Below are 22828 nucleotides of genomic sequence, written 5' to 3'. Positions count from 1 at the left end.
GTTATTCCTACCAATTGCAATTGTTCTACGCCCTGAAACCAGACAAAGCACGGCAACGTTCTTTCTGTGAGAGTATGCCAACTGTAATGGAAAGTGATGGCTTCATGGAGTCTTTAGTGTTTAGTGGTGAAGCCGTCTTCCACCTTTTGGGCACAGTTATCAAACGTAATGTCAAAAATGGGGGGGGGGGGTGCCCACCTGTCTACGCGAAGCATGTAGGCAACTCCCCAAGATGAACATGAATCCCAAGTTTCATCCTCCAACAGGAACTGATGCAGACATGGTCATACAAGCCAGAGATCAGGTAGCGAAGGCTTTTGGAACTAACATAAGTGCGGACGAACAAGCCAGGGGTAAGGTAATGGAGGTCAGGATACAATACTATGTAGATTATGAAGAGCAGTTAGAGAAGTTGGATCAATAAGTGAAATTTAGATGATCGTACAGCTGCGTGCACTGTGCATGCTCCACTTGTCATTCTCTACCTTTTTCCATGAGAGACTCATTGTGGTGGTGGGTGGCAGAAGGAAGAAGTGACAGTGGAGCCCAGAAAAATAAGGTCATGACAATAGTTAATGGGAAAAGGAAGGAAATGACCAGCAAAAGGATTGGTGAGCCTATAATAGAAAAGCCCCATATAGAAAATGGTCATTTGGGAGGAACCAGTGGGGGTCTAGCCTACCCTAATTCTTCTGAGGCTTCTATAACCATTGGGAAAAGTAAGATACTAGTAATGTCTTGGATGAGACATAACCACCACTGGAGATATCTAGTGTTCTGGTCATTTACTTTGACTTTCTCTACAAAACAGATGACCATGATCAAGCCTTGGTTACTAATTGCAGGAACCGGTGGAGGCTCCATGAGTTGATACGAGACCTCACACAGTCACTTATGTCTTTCATGGTCAGTGCAGAGTGCAGGATTATGTAATCGCACAGGAGAGAGTTGACATTTTGGATCTCCAGGAAAGAATCTCCCGATTATTGTTTTACCTTAAGAAAATATTTGACTTAAATCGTCTCTTATCTTTTCACCTTTGAGTGTAGTCAAACAGAAATTATGTACCATAAAAAGTTATATGGAACAATAAACATTACCAACTAATCATTGCAAGTAGTTATCCTGTGGGTACAATAAAGTAGAGTTAATGCACTCATGCCACCGGATGATTTCAACATTTTTCGGCGGCATCCATCTGACATGGTGTCCATTTTTTAAGTAAATTTGATCAGCCATGTTTGATTTCCACATCCAGTCATAGTCAGTAATGGTTATACAATAAATTCTAATACTTGGTAAGGACTATATAAATAAGTGATAAACTAATACCTTTCTTTTGCCACCTATTTGAAGGTAGCTACTCCATCAATCAATAGCCAACCTTTTAATAGGCCTTGCCACATGACCATCCATGTACAGAGAGCTGTTTCATGGTTCTTGCCCCTCCCCAGTGCACAGTAGAGTTCTGCTTAGCAGAGTGTGAGGCCATTAATGTGAGTACAAAGGGGTACTGTTTCTCCTTGTGGAGGGTACTAAAGGGCTATTGGGATTGTTGTAGACTAGGCAATGCTCCTTGGAAAAAAGCTATGCAAATGAGTGATGAAATAACTCTCCACAGTGCCACCTATTGAAAGGTAGCTACTGTATGACTCAATAGCTGACCTTTTAAGGGGCATTGCAACATGACTAGTGATGTAATCCAAACCAAAATACATAGAATCATAGAATGGTAGAGTTGGAAGGGACTTCCAGGGTCATCTGGTCCAACCCCTTGCTCAGTGCAGGATTCACTAAATCATCCCAGACAGATATTTGTCCAGCCTTTGTTTGAACACTTCCATTGAAGGAGAACCATCTCCTGTAGTAACCTGTTCTACTCATTGATCACCCTCACTGTAAGAAAGTTTTTTTCTAATATCTAATCTATGTGCAGCGTCCCGTAGGGTGACACAGGGCGTACATTGAGGCGTACATTGAGGAGCAAGATGCTGGCTTGTCACGGCGGCACTTACCATGGTCCCTCCCGGAGGGATGCACGTAGCCTCGGCCAGGGCAGCACTGGGCCTCTTCCGGACACCCCTAGGATAGAAATGCCTAATAACCTGGAAAACAGGATTAGGGTTTGTCACAGGTGACACTACCATTCTGTTACCCACCGCTATGACCCTCAGTGGTCAATAAATGGAGCCGCAGACAGACTTAACGTACCTCAAGTCCCTGGGAACGGGCAGGGCCTGGCAAACTTTACTGAAGAAACAGTTCTGAACACAGGTACAATCCACAAAACATGGGCAGTGCAGGAAAAGAAACAGACTTGAGAGTACCTCTACTCGGTGATCCCAGACTTCAGGACGGCCAGATGTGAACAATAACTTGGTATCTACGTGGTGATCCACTAGATCCAGACGACCGCATAGGAAAAATTAATAAAGAGTACCTCTGCACTAGGCTTTGGAAGTGGCACCTACTTCTTGCTCACGCTGTTACGATCTGGTGGGCAAACTAAGCACGGGGCCCACACGATCGTGACCAAAGAGGAATGGATGCACGCACACAGGTTGCACACGGGTTTAAAGCAACTGGCACTGTGCTACAGGGAGGATGACATAGCCCTACCTAAGTGGGGGATTCGCCCCAATAAAGGGCGGCCCAGAGGTCTTCAGATCTGGGCCCTAGCTGATCCTAGGAAGCACGGCACAGAACAGGACGCATACACATGCCACATGACAGGGACAGAACTACAGGACATAGGAGCAGAAAACACAGCATACAGCAGCCAGAATGCAAACACTAATAGCAGATAATAAGCTGCATATATAAATACCAGGTATTAGTTGACATTTTGTACAAAACGTGGAAGCTAGCAGGCCAATTTCACGGCTCCTGGTTATACTGCTAGTCCCTACACTAACCAGGAGTCCAGCAGAACTAAACACAGTTCACACAGCATGCTGCAACAGGACAGGACACAGATCACAGGTCATACAGCAAGCTAACACAAAACTGACAGAAAATAAACGTACAAACGGAAATGAACCAGCAAGACACAGATTACACTGCAAGCTGCAACGGGAACAGGACAAAGCACAGATCACACAACAAGCTGCAACAGGACAGACAACCAGGACACGGACTCTACATATAGTGGAAACCAGACAGACTCCACCCAGAGCTGACATGAACACAGATGAAACTCACAGAAAGTCTATATGTCTTCATACAGGGGGAATAGACAGCCATAGTGCTGACATAGGGAACTGTGAAAAGGATATAGAAAAATACTGGTATGGAGGTGCAACCCTATAAGCTACTAGACGATGAAGATAAAGGTCCAATATGTGATGATCAAAGCACTTCTTTTTATTATTTCACAAAATAAAAACCAGCAATTGAAAACGCGTTTCGGGGACGAACCCCTTCATCAGTTCGGCTAGATAGGACAACAGGATGCCTGGGGGTGACAGAATTCCAAAGGTGTTTTGGATGTGTCAGAGGTCCTGTATGTGGCAGGGGGACAGGGGAGAAAAAAGTTTCCCATCAATTCCCTCCTCCAGATCATTTATAAAAATGTTGACCAACACTGGGCCCAGGACAGAGCCTTGTGGTACCCCACGTGATACATTCTTCCACTTGGATGTGCAGCTATTTATGACCACTCTTTGAGTACGATCACTCGGCCAGTTGTGAATCCACCTAACAGTTGCCTTGTCAATCCCAGATTTGGTCATTTTTTCAATAAGCATGGTATGAGATACTTTGTCAAATGCTTTACTAAAGTAAAGATAGACTATATCCACCGCATTTCCATGATCAACCCAGTCGGTGATTCTGTCATAGAAGGAAATTAGATTAGTCTGACTTGACTTGTTTGTTACAAACCCATGCTGACTCTGGTTAATTACTCCATTCTCATCCAAGTACTTGCATACATGCCGATTAATAATTTGTTCAAAGATCTTTCCCAGTATAGAAGTCAGGCTCACAAGCCTGTAGTTTCCTGGATCCACCTTCTTCCCTTTTTTGAAGATAGGGACAACATTTGCCCTTTTCCAATCTTCTGGGACTTCTCCTGTTCTCCAGGAATTTTCACAGATTATGGCGAGTGGTTCAGCAATTACCTCCGCTGCTTCCTTTAGTATACTAGAATGTAATTCATGAAAATTTTTCTCAATACAATAAGAAGTATTACACCCAGAGATTGCTCCAATGCAAAAATCTGTAACAGGGCCCATAACTATATTGTTTTTTTTTCACAGTACTGGGCTCCCTATATGGACAGGAGAGGCCTTATGGGACCCCTAAGGCTCATGGGCCCGGATGCAACTGCATCCCCTATACACCTGTGCTTACACACCTGGAGTCCCTGAAGGGAAGTCCCTTATTTATAATCACATAATTGTGGCACCATGAGGATTCTCTGTCATCTGGCTATTGCTACATGTGATGATTGACAGTTGTAGTACCTGCACAAGTGATTGTGCAGATACAGCCAGTGTCCCAATGGGATCACCAATGATTACCACTGAGACCACTAAGGGTAACACTTAGGGTCACTGTTACTACTAGAGCCAATAACGGGTCATTATTAGAAGAATTTTGGGAAAAAAACACAAGGAGTAGGAAAGACAAGCGAAAAGAATGTGGAAAAAAACTGGTGTGGGAGTGCAACCCAACAAGCTACTAGAAGATAAAAGGTCCAATATGTGATGGTGAAGGCACTTCTTTTTTATTATTTCACAAGATAAAAACCAGCAATTGAAAACGCGTTTCGGGGATGCACCCCTTCGTCAGTTCGGCTGGATTGGACACAACAGGATGCCTGGGGGTGACACAATGTTTTGGGTGTGCCAGAGGTCCTGTATGTGGCAGGGGGACAGGGGAGAAAGAAATGCCTTCACTATCACATATTGGACCTTTTATCTTCTAGTAGCTTAGAGGGTTGCGCTCCCACACCATTTTTTTTCCACATTCTTTACACTCACGCCCACCCTGGTGGAGCGTCATCTGGTTGGCAGCACCTCCATCATTTGAAATACTCTATCATTGGAAACACTTTGTACTCCAGAAATATTCCACCACTCTCACTGGGTCTTGCTCCACCCTTGGTTTTCATCTCCTTTACTCACACTAGGAAAGACAAGGGAAGCGCTATCTGGTATAGTCAGATGAAATCAAATAAGGATAATAAAGATAATATAAGAGGCTGTTGCACTCACCTGGAAGAGTTGCACATAAATGAGCACAACAACATGAAAGCACTTATATGAAGCCAACCAAATGACCTTCAATGCATAGGAGAAAGCAAGCACAGAGCCTAGATCAACAAAAGAGTTCTTCACAGTACTCCAGAACAGGTTCAAAGACCAAATGAAAAAATAAAAATGGCCACTGCAGGGTCTACCTCCAAAATAAAACTGACCAATGTATTGTTAGAATGATTACAGTAAAAAATAAATGTATTACATCATAAAATAAAAATCAAAACAGAGCTACGCATTTAAACTCCAGAATGGAGTCTTTCTCTGGCATCAGTGGAGACTGGAACAGATGATATGGAACTGAAATAATGACCATAGAAATGCTGACCCTGCCACTACCCCCACTATGTCTGTCCCTGACACTGTCCCTCAACACCAGACCCTACCATCCCTAAACAGTTGTACATTGTCCCTATGGATGACCCTGTCAAAAACACTGTCCATGAGAACAATAAGGCACTAGGCCCCAGACAAAAGACTAATGAAAGAAATGCTGGAATGACCCAAGGCAGACAGCAACAAATAAGAAATTGTCAGAGAGAACACAAACTAGGTAACACAACTGGATTAGGAAACTAAGGAGCAAGACACACTGACTGAACAGACTAGACGAGACTGGAATAGAAAACCAAGGAGCAAGAAACACTGACTGGGCAGACTAGATTAGACTGGTTAAGAGAACCAAGGAGCAAAACACAATGACTGGACAGACTAGACAAGACTGGAATAGACAACCAAGGAGCAAGACACCAACTGGAGAGACTAGACAAGACTGGATTAGAGAACCAAGGAGCAAGACACACTGACTGGGAAAACTAGATGAGACTGGAATAGAGAACCAAGGAGCAAGACACAATGACTGGACAGATGAGACTGGATTAGAGAACCAAGGAGCAAGACACGGACTGGACAGACTAGGCAAGACTAGAGTAGAGAAGGAATACTGGGTAGAACATATTGTCACAGCTATGAGCACTGCAGAAACCAACAGTATTTATAGACAGGTGAACCAATCAGATCCTTCTCTCTGTAACAAGGCTGAGCAGTCCGCTTCACTGATCCCTTCCAATGGGAAATAGCAGCTCCCCCAACCACAACAACGTAGAAAGCAGGAGATGATGATGGAACAGGAGGACATTGATAATGTACATGATATTATTAGAGTCCATCATGGTGTTATAATATGGGCGATGTATGGTGGTTTTATTTTTGCACTTTAGTGTTCAGGCAGTAAAGGTTGGAATTAATTATACACCGTATACCTTTTATTTAGGGACTATATGACATTCTTAGATGGGTCCTGTATGTTTTAGGGCCTAACGGTTGTTAGGGCATGCTGGGAGTTGTAGCTTCAGAAAAGCTGCAGTATCACAGGTCGGAGACCACTATCATATGATATAACGTAACACAATTTGAACACGTTACTTTATGGCGAGAGGGCGGAGTGGTGCGATATCTGATCTTTTTATCTATGGGGGAGATAACTTTGTTCCTTTGTAGATATCAGCTTTATCATCCTGAACATCATATCTCAAGGCTATCGCGTCTCATCACTTATCACGATAAACTCATCTTACACAAAGTTTATTTCTCCAGTCTGAAGGGTTTGTTTACGTAAATAGACAAAGTCCCAATGTGATGCCTACTTAAGGCCTCATGCCCACGACCGGGTCAGATTCCGCCTGCGAAATATCGCAGCAGAATCAGACCTGGCGCCCCCCAGAGACCCCATACTTACCTCTCTGGATCCGCGGCGAGAGTCTCTGTTGGTTAGTATTATTTGACACTGTAGTACTCTGGTATTTGGGCCCAAGTGGTGCAGAGTGTTAAAGGGGTTGTCCCGCGAAACAAAGTTGGGGTATACACTTCTGTATGGCCATATTAATGCACTTTGTAATATACATTGTGCATTAATTATGAGCCATACAGAAGTTATTCACTTACCTGTTCCGTTGCTGGCGTCCCCGTCTCCATGGTGCCGTCTAATTTTCAGCGTTTAATCACCCGATTAGACGCGCTTGCGCAGTCCGGTCTTCTCCGTGTTGAATGGGGCTGCTCGTGCTGGAGAGCTGCTCCTTGTAGCTCCGCCCCGTCACGTGTGCCGATTCCAGCCAATCAGCAGGCTGGAATCGGCAATGGACCGCACAGAAGACCTGCGGTCCACCGAGGGTGAAGATCCCGGCGGCCATCTTCACAAGGTAAGTAAGAAGTCACCGGAGCGCGGGGATTCGGGTAAGTACTATCCGTTTTATTTTTTCAACACATGCATCGGGTTTGTCTCGCGCCGAACGGGGGGGCTATTGAAAAAAAACAAAACCCGTTTCGGCGCGGGACAACCCCTTTAAGGCAGCAGAAATGCAGTTCTCAGCTCTTGCTCACGACCTGAAGATTGGGGGTTCAATCCCTGTGTGGTTCAGGTAGGCAGGCTTAAGGTTGATTCAGCCTTCCATCCTTCCAAGGTCAGTAAAATGAGTACCCAGCTTGCTGGTGGGGGGGGGTAAAAGATGACTGGGAAAGGCAATGGCAAACCAGTCAGCAAAGAAAATGTCACGATGTGAGGTCAGTCATGATTCGGTGCTTGCACCAGGGGACTTTACCTTTTACAATGGTAGCATTATTTTGGCACTCCATGACTAATATTTGGACACACTGCTGCACCATTAGTTATATTCTATATGGCAGTCCAATTTGGTCTATTTGGTCACTGTATACAGAATTATATGGTGTTATTATACAGAAGCTCCATAATGCTATTATTTAAAGCGACCCTACGGTCATGGGACAAAATTATGTCCCAGGATCGGAGGGTGGTTGTATATTACCTGCTGTTATTCTTCTTTATTGATGTCCCTCTAATCCACTAGTCTGAGTCCGAATTTTGTCCATCCAACTTGGCCGTTACAATTTTCTAACTACCTAATACACACTGTGCCCTGCTCTCTGATTGGCTAGTGCTGATCACATGAGCTGTGCTGGTCAAGCAGAGAGCAGGTATAGTGCCTTAGTTGGTAGTCTAACACTATCAAAGCACTGTGGGGGTTAGGTAGTCACTAAAGATTGCATTGGTCATTTTGGAAGACAGCAAGCAGGATCCGGAACTGGTGGATCAGAGGGGGATCAGCAGAGAATAGCAGCAGCTAATATAACTGTCCCATCTTGTCCTGGGAGAAAATTGTGTCCCAGGACCGGAGGGTCAATTTAAGCAATGTGTAGCAATTAGAGATGAGCGAGCACCAAAATGCTCGGGTGCTCGTTACTCGAGTCGAACTTTCAGTGATGCTCGAGAGTTCATTTCGAGTAATGAACCCCATTGAAGTCAATGGGCGACTCGAGCATTTTTGTATATCGCCGATGCTCGCTAAGGTTTTCATTTGTGAAAACCTGGAAAATTCAAGAAAGTGATGGGAACGACACAGAAACGGATAGGGCAGGCGAGGGGCAACATGTTGGGCTGCATCTCAAGTTCCCAGGTCCCACTATTAAGCCACAATAGTGGCAAGAGTGAGACACCCCCCCCCCACACACACACACACTGTCAGCATAAAGATTGTTCTCCTCTGCCACAGCTGTAACAGCTGTGGCAGAGAAGAACGATGTTAGCCCATTGAATTCAATGGAGCCGGCAATACAGCCGACACCATTAAAAGCAATGGGCTGTCGGCGATCGCGGGATGAATTGTCGGGAAGGGGTTAAATATATAAGCCCTTCCCTGCAATTCATCCAGAAATGTGTAAAAATAAAAAATATATATATACTCACCTGGTCCCGGCAGACGGAGTTCAGCGCGGCCAGCGCCAGTCCTCCTGAACTGCTTTGAACAGCTGTGAGTAGTATTCAGCAGCCGGGGATTTAAAATCCCCGCCTGCTGAATGAGCTGCCTCTAATTGGTCACAGCCTGACCAATCAGAGGCAGATTCCACTCACACACCCATTCATGAATTTATGAATAGGTGAGTGACTGCTGCCTCTCATCTGATTGGTCTCGCTGAGCCAATCAGAGGCAGCAGTCACACACCCATTCATAAATTCATGAATGGGTGTGTGAGTGGAATCTGCCTCTGATTGGTCAGGCTGTGACCAATTAGAGGCAGCTCATTCAGCAGGCGGGGATTTTAAATCGCCGCCGGTGAATACTACTCACAGCTGTTCAGAGCAGTTCAGGAGGACTGGCGCTGGCCGCGCTGAACTCCGTCTGCCGGGACCAGGTGAGTATATATATATTTTTTATTTTTACACATTTCTGGATGAATTGCAGGGAAGGGCTTATATATTTAAGCCCTTCCCGACAATTCATCCCACGCTCGCCGGCAGGCCATTGCTTTCAATGGAGCCGGCTGTATTGCCGACTCCATTGAATTCAATGGTCAGTGCTCGTTTAATGGAGACGAGTACCGCGTGGTGCTCGTCTCGAGTAACGAGCATCTCGAGCACCCTAATACTCGAACGAGCATCAAGCTCGGACGAGTATGCTCGCTCATCTCTAGTAGCAATACATTTTTGACACTTATCTGTCAATTACATTTTTCTCCATCAGTACTAACCGTAAATAGGGGAAATTTAGACTAACACAAGCACACTTTTTGTTTTATGGTTCGCACTACCATGACCCTGATATGGCCATTTACCAACACCCTGCACTGTATGCTAATTAGGTGCAAACAGTCAGAGGGGTGGATCACTCCTTGGAATCCTCTGGGCTCTCTCCTCCTTCTTCATGTGCAGTTGATTGAAGTCTCCAGCTTCTTTTGGATGGAGACGCTAACATCATGCACAGGCGTGGATCCTGAAGGTGCGGTGCATGCGCTGTCTCTGGGTCGTACAGACTGGTATTTCATAAACTAGTCTAAGTATACAATGCACTGGCATAAGGGCAACAAATGTATTCCGAGGCAAAATAGATACATTTGTGTCATCTGGTGGCTCCTTTGCACACTAGATTGATATTTACGCTATCTACAAACTGATGTAGGTTTCAGCTATAGTTTATGCTAGTTCTAGTTGTAGATTATAGTAAATGTAACGACCATGCAACTTAATGCTAGGCATTCCCTACTTTTAGAAAAAGTGGTGGGCCCCAGTGTAAAAGTCCATAAAGTTGCAATTTCAGAGCTTTTCTCAAAATTTCCACTTTTGTATACCAATAATCTAGCATACAAGACAATACATACAACACAATGTCTCCAGCTCAGGGCATGCAGTGCATCACAGACATGCTGCATGCGCTGCCTTTTTTTAGGATTGGTGCATGCGCATTGTATCAGGGTCACAGCTCAGAGGAGCAGAGATGTAACAGAAGGTGGAAGAGAGGGCCTGGATGATTCCGGTACTGTTGTATCTTGTCTACACCGGAAGTAGGGGTGTAGACATGGGTTGGCCGGCGACAGCAATAGGGAAGGGCCAGGCTGACAGCTGTACACGCCCCTCTGGCATGTATGCTTCCTAGCGGCTGTTTCACAGCTGGCCTCTGCGGCATGTCGTGTCAGCTGCTGGTGACCCTGTGACTCTTTCCCCACCGGCGGTCTTAGACTTTTACAGCTGCCGGCTCCTGCCGACCCTGTTAGTGGCCTGCTCCTGCCAGCGGCAGGGTGGCATTTCTGCTCACCACCTCCCTGTCACATTTGAGGAGGTCTCCCATGGCGTCCCCCGTCCACGCTGAAGCCGGGATATATATGCTCTATAGAGGCATTATTTGAGAAATGTATTGCACTGTTATTTGGGCAGTGGGTGGAGTTATTATTTGGACACTGTGCCACTATGTTTCTTGGCATTATATGATCACTGCATGGTGGTATTATTTGGCACTGCATAACCAGGGCTGTATTTATAACAAGGCACTTGAGAGCATGTGCCTGGGGCATCAGGGAATTAAGGGGGTATCAGTCTACAGCTACAATTAAAAGTTTAATATGTTTGTGTAACCTTAATGCTGCTGACCAACCGGCTCTAAAGTAGTTTAAAAAAATCACAGAAAGCGGCCATACACTTACTGATATGCTGATATCGGAGAGCGGGTATAAAGACCGCCTCCCCCAACATGCAGACGGCCAAACTACTAATTTTTGTCTGTTTCTATTTCCCTTTTCTCTGATTCTAAGGCCGCCTGCACACGGGTGGATCAGATTCCGCATACAGAATCCTGTAGACGAATTCGACCTTGTGCCCAGCCGGCGTCCCCATGGAAGTATTTTATCTGTACTGCAGATGGTCCGAACGGTGAGCCGCCAGACAAGTGCAGTACAAATTTTTAATTTTTTTAAAATCTATGCTTTTTCTGCGTCATCACTTAGCTATGACGCGGAATTCGTGACCTTTCCGCAATGTCATCGTGGAAGGCCAACGGATCGGGCGGCTTTTATTGACTTCAATGGATGCTGTACATGCAGAATCCGCAGAGAGATAGAGCATGCTGCGTTTTCACGTCTGCGAGCGGAAAATCGCAGTCGATTTCAGCTCGTGTAGAGGAAATCGCGTTTTGCCATTGCATGCTATAGGCAGTATTTGCTGCGGAATCTGGAGGCAGACGCCCACTACGGATTCTGCAATACAAATCCGACTGTGTGCAGCCAGCCTAAAGCAGTTTAGCAACAATAAAATCAGCACACGGCTGTCTGTGTGCTGGTAGCATCCAGAACTCAGCATAGAAGAGTGCATGACCTCCTCATTCTCTGGCTTGTCTGTTCTTCATTGCAATTGCAAAGGTTCGAGGTGAAGAAGTTCCTAAACATACTGGGATCCAAGAAACAGGCAGATATGATGTGTCAGGGCACGGGGAATTGGAGTGTGCTGTGCTGTTTTTTGTGTGTCTAGAATGGTAACATATGGGGGCAGTGTGTAGACATGCATTTGCTTCTGTGAGTAAATCTGCATCTACACATAGTAACATAGTATGTAAGGCAGAAAAAAGACACATCTCCATCCAGTTCAGCTCTCCCCCCCATGTTGATCTAGAGGAAGGCAGAATAGACTCCAATATACATTTGTGTGTCCAGTATGTGAATGTAGGAATTAGTGTAGTATGTCTCCACCGGAAGTACAGGTTGGCCAGGCTCACGTACAGGTAACGCCCATGTCACACTCCAAGCTGGCAAAAGCTCCTAATTGTCGGCGACATAATACACCAATACCGCTCAGTACTAGTAGGTGGCTCCCAGATCCAACATGACTACAGCCAGGGAGCTCCCTCTGGACACTCCTCCCAACTGGTGCTGGACCGGAGGGCTGATACTCCAGCACCGGTCGGGATGCGGTGGAGGGCTGACACTCTGGCACCGGTCTGGATAAGGAGGATGGCTAGGAGGTAGTATAATATGTCTCCACTAATAAGAAGCTTTTTCCATCTCGGGGAATAACCTGGGCATTACCTGTAGGTGAGCCCGGCCAACCCATACTTCCAGTGGAGACATACAACACTAATAACGTGAATGTAGGGGTGCAGTGTGTGTGTGCGTATGCACTTGTATCTGTCATCAAATTTGCATACACATTTGTATGTGTGTGTGCACTTTGGGTGACATTAATGTCATACTGGCTAATTCTCCTGGAATTTCTGAAAAACTCCTGGAAAAAGGCAGAATCTCCTGGACTTCAAGAAATCTCCAGGTGTCGAGTTCAGTGAGATAAGAAAATTGAAGGAAAAGAGACATGTGAAAACCAGAATATCTGGTCTAGAGTCTATTTTGAGGGGAATTCTGATCTGGGGTTTGTAGTAAGAGAGAGTCAGGCCTGAGAGTCTGTATTTATGGAGTTTTTCAGGGGGTCTGGTTTAGGATCTGTATTTAGAAGATTGGGTCTGTACTTGATTAGAGATTTCTGGTCAGATATTGTAGTCTGGGGGGGCATATCATATATAGATGGGTAGAGCATACATTATGCCACTCTGCGCATATTTCAGAATGTCCACTCTCAAAAGTATGATTATTCACACAGTGTGATTCACTATTCTGTGACTCTCAATCCCTGGGTTCCTTTGGAATCACCAAAAATGGTATCAAGACAGAAACCCCAATGGAACTGTAGACTTTAATGAGTCAAATGGAGAACACAGTGGAGGACAGAATAAAAGTAGTCGACTAAATATTCTGTCTAACAGAAGTAAATGGAAACCATGAAACCCCGGGATGGAAAAGCTGAGCCCACAGCAAAATCACAGTGTGAACGAGGTCTTATAAACCATCTAGATCAGCTCCACCTGTAAATACAGCCCTATGTATAAACACAATTACAGTATTTGTACAATGTATGTGATATTATTGTGGCGTTATATGACATAGTGTGGACAATGGACGACAGTTGGTTCAGCCACTGTATGGTACTATTATCTGGTCTCCGTATTACAGTATTATGTGAACACTATATGGCACTCTTATTAAGATGCTGAATCCCATTGGACAATATATTGTATTATATTGCATTATATTATACATAATATTATTTGGGAACGACACTACTATTTTGCACTGTATGGTTACTGTTGAAGAACAGATGTGGCACTATTATGTGTACCAGTTTTTAAGATTTAAGGTTCACTCTGTCCCAGTAACATTTTAGTGCTAGAATGCCATAAAGATCTAACAAACGGTTTCAAAGTTGCAATATTTTTTTATTGACTTTACCAGTATGTACATACAATGGAAGCTTTCATTTAAAATGAAAGTGATACAAAAGTGGATTCTATATGAGCAGTTCTCAGCTAATGAGCGAGTTATTTCTCAGAGCAATTTTAAAATGTTTGACTTTTATCAATCCGTCGCTCTATCAGATACTTATCAATAAATAAAGACTAACATCAATACCTGAGAAGTCTGCAGATATATGACCTTGGCCACCTGCCTGAAGGAAATAGAATACTCAGATAATATCAATCAGATTTAACCCCATCCTGAATAAATGTGTAAGTGCAACGCAGTAATAGGCATTTATGATAAATAATAGACTTATAATACTGCGCCCTCTGTATAAGAATATACCTACTATGATACTGCCCCATATGTACAAGAATATAACTACTATAATACTGCCTCCTATGTACAAGAATATAACTACTATATTACTGCCCCCTATGTGCAAGAATATAACTACTATAATACTGCCTCCTATGTACAAGAATATAACTACTATAATACTGCCCCATATGTACAAGAATATAACTACTATAATACTGCCCCCTATGTACAAGAATATAACTACTATAATACTGCCCCCTATGTACAAGAATATAACTACTATAATACTGCTCCCTATGTACAAGAATATAACTACTATAATACTGCTCCCTATGTACAAGAATATAACTACTATAATACTGCCCCTATGTACAAGAATATAACTACTATAATACTGCTCCCTATGTACAAGAATATTACTACTATAATACTGTTCCCTATGTACAAGAATATAACTACTATAATACTGCCCCCTATGTACAGGAATATAACTACTATAATACTGCCCCCTATGTACAAGAATATAACTACTATAATACTGCCCCATATGTACAAGAATATAACTACTATAATACTGCCCCCTATGTACAAGAATATAACTACTATAATACTGCCTCCTATGTACAAGAATATACCTACTATAATACTGCCCCATATGTACAAGAATATAACTACTATAATACTGCCCCTATGTACAAGAATATAACTACTATAATACTGCCCCCTATGTACAAGAATATAACTACTATAATACTGCCCCTATGTACAAGAATATAACTACTATAATACTGCTTCTATGTACAAGAATATAACTACTATAATACTGCTCCCCTATGTACAAGAATATACCTACTATAATACTGCCTCCTATGTACAAGAATATAACTACTATAATACTGCCCCTATCTACAAGAATATAACTACTATAATACTGCCCCCTATGTACAAGAATATAACTACTATAATACTGCCCCTATGTACAAGAATATAACTACTATAATACTGCCTCCTGTGTACAAGAATATAACTACTATAATACTGCCCCCTATGTACAAGAATATAACTACTATAATACTGCCCCTATGTACAAGAATATAACTACTATAATACTGCCTCCTGTCTACAAGAATATAACTACTATAATACTGCCTCCTATGTACAAGAATATAACTACTATAATACTGCTCCTATGTACAAAAATATAACTACTATAATACTGCCCCCTATGTACAAGAATATAACTACTATAATACTGCCCCTATGTACAAGAATATAACTACTATAATACTGCCTCCTGTGTACAAGAATATAACTACTATAATACTGCCCCCTATGTACAAGAATATAACTACTATAATACTGCTCCTATGTACAAGAATATAACTACTATAATACTGCCCCCTATGTACAAGAATATAACTACTATAATACTGCCCCCTATGTACAAGAATATAACTACTATAATACTGCCCCCTATGTACAAGAATATAACTACTATAATACTGCCCCTATGTACAAGAATATAACTACTATAATACTGCTCCTATGTACAAGAATATAACTACTATAATACTGCCCCCTATGTACAAGAATATAACTACTATAATACTGCCCCTATGTACAAGAATATAACTACTATAATACTGCTTCTATGTCTAAGAATATAACTACTATAATACTGCCCCTATGTACAAGAATATAACTACTATAATACTGCCTCCTGTGTACAAGAATATAACTACTATAATACTGCCCCCTATGTACAAGAATATAACTACTATAATACTGCTCCTATGTAAAGAATATAACTACTATAATACTGCCCCATATATACAAGAATATAACTACTATAATACTGCTCCTATGTACAAGAATATAACTACTATAATACTGCCCCTATGTACAAGAATATAACTACTATAATACTGCCCCCTATGTACAAGAATATAACTACTATAATACTGCCCCTATGTACAAGAATATAATTACTATAATACTGCTCCTATGTACAAGAATATAACTACTATAATACTGCCCCTATGTACAAGAATATAACTATTATAATACTGCTCCCTATGTACAAGAATATGACTACTATAATACTGCCCCCTATGTACAAGAATATAACTACTATAATACTGTTCCTATGTACAAGAATATAACTACTATAATACTGCCCCCTATGTACAAGAATATAACTACTATAATACTGCTCCTATGTACAAGAATATAACTACTATAATACTATCTCCTATGTATATGAATATAACTACTATAATACTGCCCCCTATGTACAAGAATATAACTACTATAATGCTGCCTCCTATGTACAAGAATATAACTACTATAATACTGCCCCCTATGTACAAGAATATAACTACTATAATACTGCCCCCTATGTACAAGAATATAACTACTATAATACTGCCCCCTAGGTACAAGAATATAACTACTATAATACTGCCTCCTATGTACAAGAATATGACTACTATAATACTGCCCCCTACGTACAAGAATATAACTACTATAATACTGCCTCCTACGTACAAGAATATAACTACTATAATACTGCCTCCTATGTACAAGAATATAACTACTATAATACTGCTCCTATGTACAAGAATATAACTACTATAATACTGCCCCCTATCTACAAGAATATAACTACTATAATACTGCCCCCTATGTACAAGAATATAACTACTATAATACTGCCCCTATGTACAATAATATAACTACTATAATACTGCCCCTATGTACAAGAATATAACTACTATAATACTGCCCCCTATGTACAAGAATATAACTACTATAATACTGCTCCTATGTACAAGAATATAACTACTATAATACTGCCCCATATGTACAAGAATATAACTACTATAATACTGCTCCTATGTACAAGAATATAACTACTATAATACTACCCCTATGTACAAGAATATAACTACTATAATACTGCCCCCTATGTACAAGAATATAACTACTATAATACTGCCCCTATGTACAAGAATATAACTACTATAATACTGCTTCTATGTACAAGAATATAACTACTATAATACTGCCCCTATGTACAAGAATATAACTACTATAATACTGCCCCCTATGTACAACAATATAACTACTATAATACTGCCCCTATGTACAAGAATATAACTACTATAATACTGCCTCCTGTGTACAAGAATATAACTACTATAATACTGCTCCTATGTACAAGAATATAACTACTATAATACTGCCCCCTATGTACAAGAATATAACTACTATAATACTGTCCCCTATGTACAAGAATATAACTACTATAATGCTGCCTCCTATGTACAAGAATATAACTACTATAATACTGCCCCCTATGTACAAGAATATAACTACTATAATACTGCCTCCTATGTACAAGAATATAACTACTATAATACTGCCCCCTAGGTACAAGAATATAACTACTATAATACTGCCTCCTATGTACAAGAATATGACTACTATAATACTGCCCCCTACGTACAAGAATATAACTACTATAATACTGCCTCCTACGTACAAGAATATAACTACTATAATACTGCCTCCTATGTACAAGAATATAACTACTATAATACTGCTCCTATGTACAAGAATATAACTACTATAATACTGCCCCCTATCTACAAGAATATAGCTACTATAATACTGCCCCCTATGTACAAGAATATAACTACTATAATACTGCCCCCTATGTATAAGAATATAACTACTATTATACTGCTCCTATGTACAAGAATATAACTACTATAATACTGCCCCCTATGTACAAGAATATAACTACTATAATACTGCTCCTATGTACAAGAATATAACTACTATAATACTGCCCCCTATGTACAAGAATATAACTACTATAATACTGCCCCTATGTACAATAATATAACTACTATAATACTGCCCCTATGTACAAGAATATAACTACTATAATACTGCCCCCTATGTACAAGAATATAACTACTATAATACTGCTCCTATGTACAAGAATATAACTACTATAATACTGCCCCATATGTACAAGAATATAACTACTATAATACTGCTCCTATGTACAAGAATATAACTACTATAATACTGCCTCCTATGTACAAGAATATAACTACTATAATACTGCCCCCTATGTACAAGAATATAACTACTATAATACTACCCCTATGTACAAGAATATAACTACTATAATACTGCCCCCTATGTACAAGAATATAACTACTATAATACTGCCCCTATGTACAAGAATATAACTACTATAATACTGCTTCTATGTACAAGAATATAACTACTATAATACTGCCCCTATGTACAAGAATATAACTACTATAATACTGCCCCCTATGTACAAGAATATAACTACTATAATACTGCCCCTATGTACAAGAATATAACTACTATAATACTGCCTCCTGTGTACAAGAATATAACTACTATAATACTGCTCCTATGTACAAGAATATAACTACTATAATACTGCCCCCTATGTACAAGAATATAACTACTATAATACTGTCCCCTATGTACAAGAATATAACTACTATAATACTGCCCCCTATGTACAATAATATAACTACTATAATACTGCCCCTATGTACAAGAATATAACTACTATAATACTGCCCCCTATGTACAAGAATATAACTACTATAATACTGTCCCCTATGTACAAGAATATAACTACTATAATACTGCCCCCTATGTACAATAATATAACTACTATAATACTGCCCCTATGTACAAGAATATAACCACTATAATACTGTCCTCTTTGTACAAGAATATATTAGTAGATATTAGATTATTAGATAAGTGACTATATCACTATTTCTTACATTAGTGCACAGGGTGGAGGTTTTACCAAGATATTGCTACTCGGAAAACCCCTTTAAGTGAATTTTTGTATTAATAACTTCTTCAAGTCCTAATTGACAAAAGATGTTTTCACTAAGGAGGTGATATTGTAAGTCCATATTTTAAAGGTGCTTTACCTATTAATTAAAAGCACATAAAGCCTGGTTACTGATAGATCTGTTCTTCTTAAGAAACACTGGTTACTGTGAGCTGTACCTTGATGCAAGCACCTTCTAGAAGATCTCAGAAGACGTGTTATAGAGACACTGAAGCTGGGATAGTCACAAAAGCTAAAGATCCAGCTGTACATCAATCCACAGTTATTATCTACAAATAGAGAATATTCCGGACTGTTCTACTACCGCAAGGAGCATCTTGTTATATCACTACAAGAGCAGACTGGACGATCTTGAAAGAGGTGAGAAAACACAAAAGAAACAGCACAGGACTTACAGAAGATGCTGCAGAAACTCTCTGTCCTTGTATCTACTATTAAAGAGACACTGACCAAGAATAGTGACCATGGCAGGACAACATGAAGGAAGTCTCTGCTGTTCAAAAAAAACAAAACCATTGTGGCTTCACTGAAGTTTGTCCAAGACCACTTGGATGTCCCACGGCGCTCCTGGGAAATGTTCTGTTCCCTGATTTCGCCTGCTTGCTTCAGGAGGTCACAATGTTTTTACTATTGGGCAGATGTAGCTGTTTCAGGCTTTCATGTCATTCATTTTGTTTCATACAGATTTATGTTCATGTGGGAAATCTGCAGATTAAAAGCAATTCTGTCACAGATTTTATATGTTTTTCCCGTCGTATACCAATCATCATAGAGATGGTTATACATATTTTTGTACAGGTATATACCAATTCTTTCCGTTCAGTCATGTCCGACTCTTGGATATTCTGTAGTCCAGTCTTCTTCGTGCTTCTCTATTTTCTATGGCTGCTTTCCATTGGCTGATGTCCATTCCCAGGTCCTTCCTCATGGTGCCCGGCCAACGTGTCTTGTCTTTCCTGTTTCCTTTTACCACTGGTCATTCCAAGTAGCATCATTTACAGTGAATTTGTCCTCTTCACATGTCCTCAGAAGGTCAGTCTGTGTCTGGTGTTCTTGCCTTCCAGTGACACCTCTGGGTTCATAGGGCATTCGTTGAAGTTTTCTCCAACGCAACAGCTCGAAAGCGTCAATTTTTCTTCTTTCTGTTCTCCTCAATGTCCGCATCTCACAGCCATATGTTGCAATCGGGAAGACGATGGCTGTGATTAACCTTCGTTTGATAGTGACTGAGACATCCTTGCACTTCCATATTGGATCCATGCTCACCATGGCTGTACACACCAGGGCTTAATGACGCTTTAGCTTACCAGTTGAGCTGCCACCATGATCGATGAGTGATCCAAGGATATGAAACTATTAACCACTTTGATTTCCACATTGTTGACCTTTATGTGGACTTGTTGTAATGGTCAATATCTTTGTCTTCTTGATGTTCAGGTGAAGCCCCATCTTCTCACTTGCTTCAGAATCAGCTTCTTAAGATACTTTGCCATCTCAGCTAGCAGGTAAATTACATCCTTTATTGTTTTCAGTGCAATCAATTGGCGTATATATATATATATATAGGTCAGTGCTTTAGCATGTGCATTGTTAGTATGAAGACAGCTGTTAGGGCATACCTAAATGTGCCCTTACAGCAGGCAATATGGCTCAAAAAACCTTTAATGGGGCAGTCTGCCTATACATGGCATTGGCCTTGATGTAATATGCATTTTCTGTGACACCATCCCAGAAGTATAGTAATGGCATTGGACTATATTTCTGCTCTGTGTGGCTGGTGGATGTACTGTTTCTCCTGGTAACAGCACTCCATATGGTCAGGAGTGGTATTGCTAGTAAATCTTACCATGTTTTAACTATGCAGGGAATGATTGTTAAATCTATCCCGCTTGCCCTGTGTGGCCTAGTGTGTAGAGATACGCTACGTGAATAAGTGGACTCCTATTTTAGCTTTTGCAATCAGCTTCATGATGATGTGATCATAAGGATGCAAATATTAGTGCACTGTGATAAATATATATATCAGTACTGTGGATGTACAGGAAGCTGGCACATTGCCAGGCAATTAGCAGAGGGTTCCATTAGATGTGCGATTAGGACATTTTACAGACACGCTGTAAATCATGCGCCGACTCTGGCAGTTCTTAGTGAAGGGAGTCATTTAACAAATCCGGTCCCATGTGGCTCCGCCTGATACATCCAGACATTGATTGCACAATATTTTCCCATGTTCTGTAATGAACTTTGTACAGTACAGAACTAGCACTCCCCAGTTAGGAAATTACTTATCGGGGGTCACAAATGCATGAATCCCAATAAGGAACATTTATCAAGACCGGTAGAAGGGTAAAGTAAGGCAATTGCCAATGCAACCAATAAGATTGTTTCTTTTGTTTTCAAAATGGTCTCTGAAATGGGAGCTAAAAGACTTGTGTTCTCACTTAAAAAGGCTATTTCTGTTTCAGGAGGCGGAGCTAAATCATTCTGTTATAAAACACACTTTTCCAATCTACATGGTGTCTCCAAAGTGTTATGGGAATAAATATCATATTCCATGTACTTCACTGTCCTGCTCCAAATTGGTTATAATGAGAAGTAGCATGAATGCAAATGTATCTGAGTCTGACTCCATGTTGGTCATTCTCTAGTACACTTCTAGTTTATTCACATCCTAATGGTACAGATATATACATGACGCATCAATACACATGTATTCCCCAAAATCATAAAAACTCATGATTGGCTTAGTATGTAATGACTCTATGATTAACATATCTTAATGCCCCAAGTTATATGCCGCTACCAAACTTGTAATTTCTAAAACTTAAGTAGCATAGACATTATTAATATCCCTGCCTGAACCATAGGAATGCAAGAGGAGATAAGAAGCAGCTACCCCCCTTGAGAGTAGGGTTGCCACCCAGCCGGTAAACCACCGGCCTGGCCGGTATTTTTACTGTCAGGCCAGTGCTAGTATTTTTTTTTTTACTGGCCCTATTACAGGCCAGTATTTTCAGAGCCTGCACTGCGCCCTAGCGCTGGTTAATTCTCCTCCTGCAGGGGAAACCCTCCTGACATCAGGGGAAACCCAGACCTGCAGATCCGACAGCTTCCAGGGCCTTCGATGATGTCATGTCATGTGATACCCTGTGTCGGAGGAGTCAGGGATCACATGACCACGGGGACTAAGTAAATGTAAGACTCTGCGGCGGTGGTAGGACTCTGCAGCTGTGTGTGTGTCAGTCAGTGTCAGGCTCAGGATGCATGTAGTGGAGCTGTGTGGTTCTGGATGGATTGAGCGAGTGAATGGAGCTGTGTGTGTGATGTGTGTGGGGATCAGGATGGATGGAGTAGAGCTGTGTGTGATGTGTGTAGGGGTCAGAATGGATGTAGTAGAGCTGTGTGTGATGTGTGTGGGGGTCAGAATGGATCTAGCTGAGCTGTGTGTGTGATGTGTGTGGGGGTCAGGATGGATGTAGTAGAGCTGTGTGTGATGTGTGTGGGGGTCAGAATGGATGTAGCTGAGCTGTGTGTGCGATGTGTGTGGGGGTCAGAATGGATGTAGGGGAGCTGTGTGTGCGAAGTGTGTGGGGGTCAAAATGGATGTAGCGGAGCTGTGTGTGTGATGTTTGGGGATCAGGATGATGTAGTAGAGCTGTGTGTGTGATGTCCAGGGATCAGGATGCATGTAGCGGAGCTG

This window comes from Eleutherodactylus coqui, chromosome 3, assembly GCF_035609145.1.
Source record: "Eleutherodactylus coqui strain aEleCoq1 chromosome 3, aEleCoq1.hap1, whole genome shotgun sequence".
Taxonomy (NCBI): domain Eukaryota; kingdom Metazoa; phylum Chordata; class Amphibia; order Anura; family Eleutherodactylidae; genus Eleutherodactylus; species Eleutherodactylus coqui.
Note: the sequence above shows the minus strand (reverse complement) of the source record.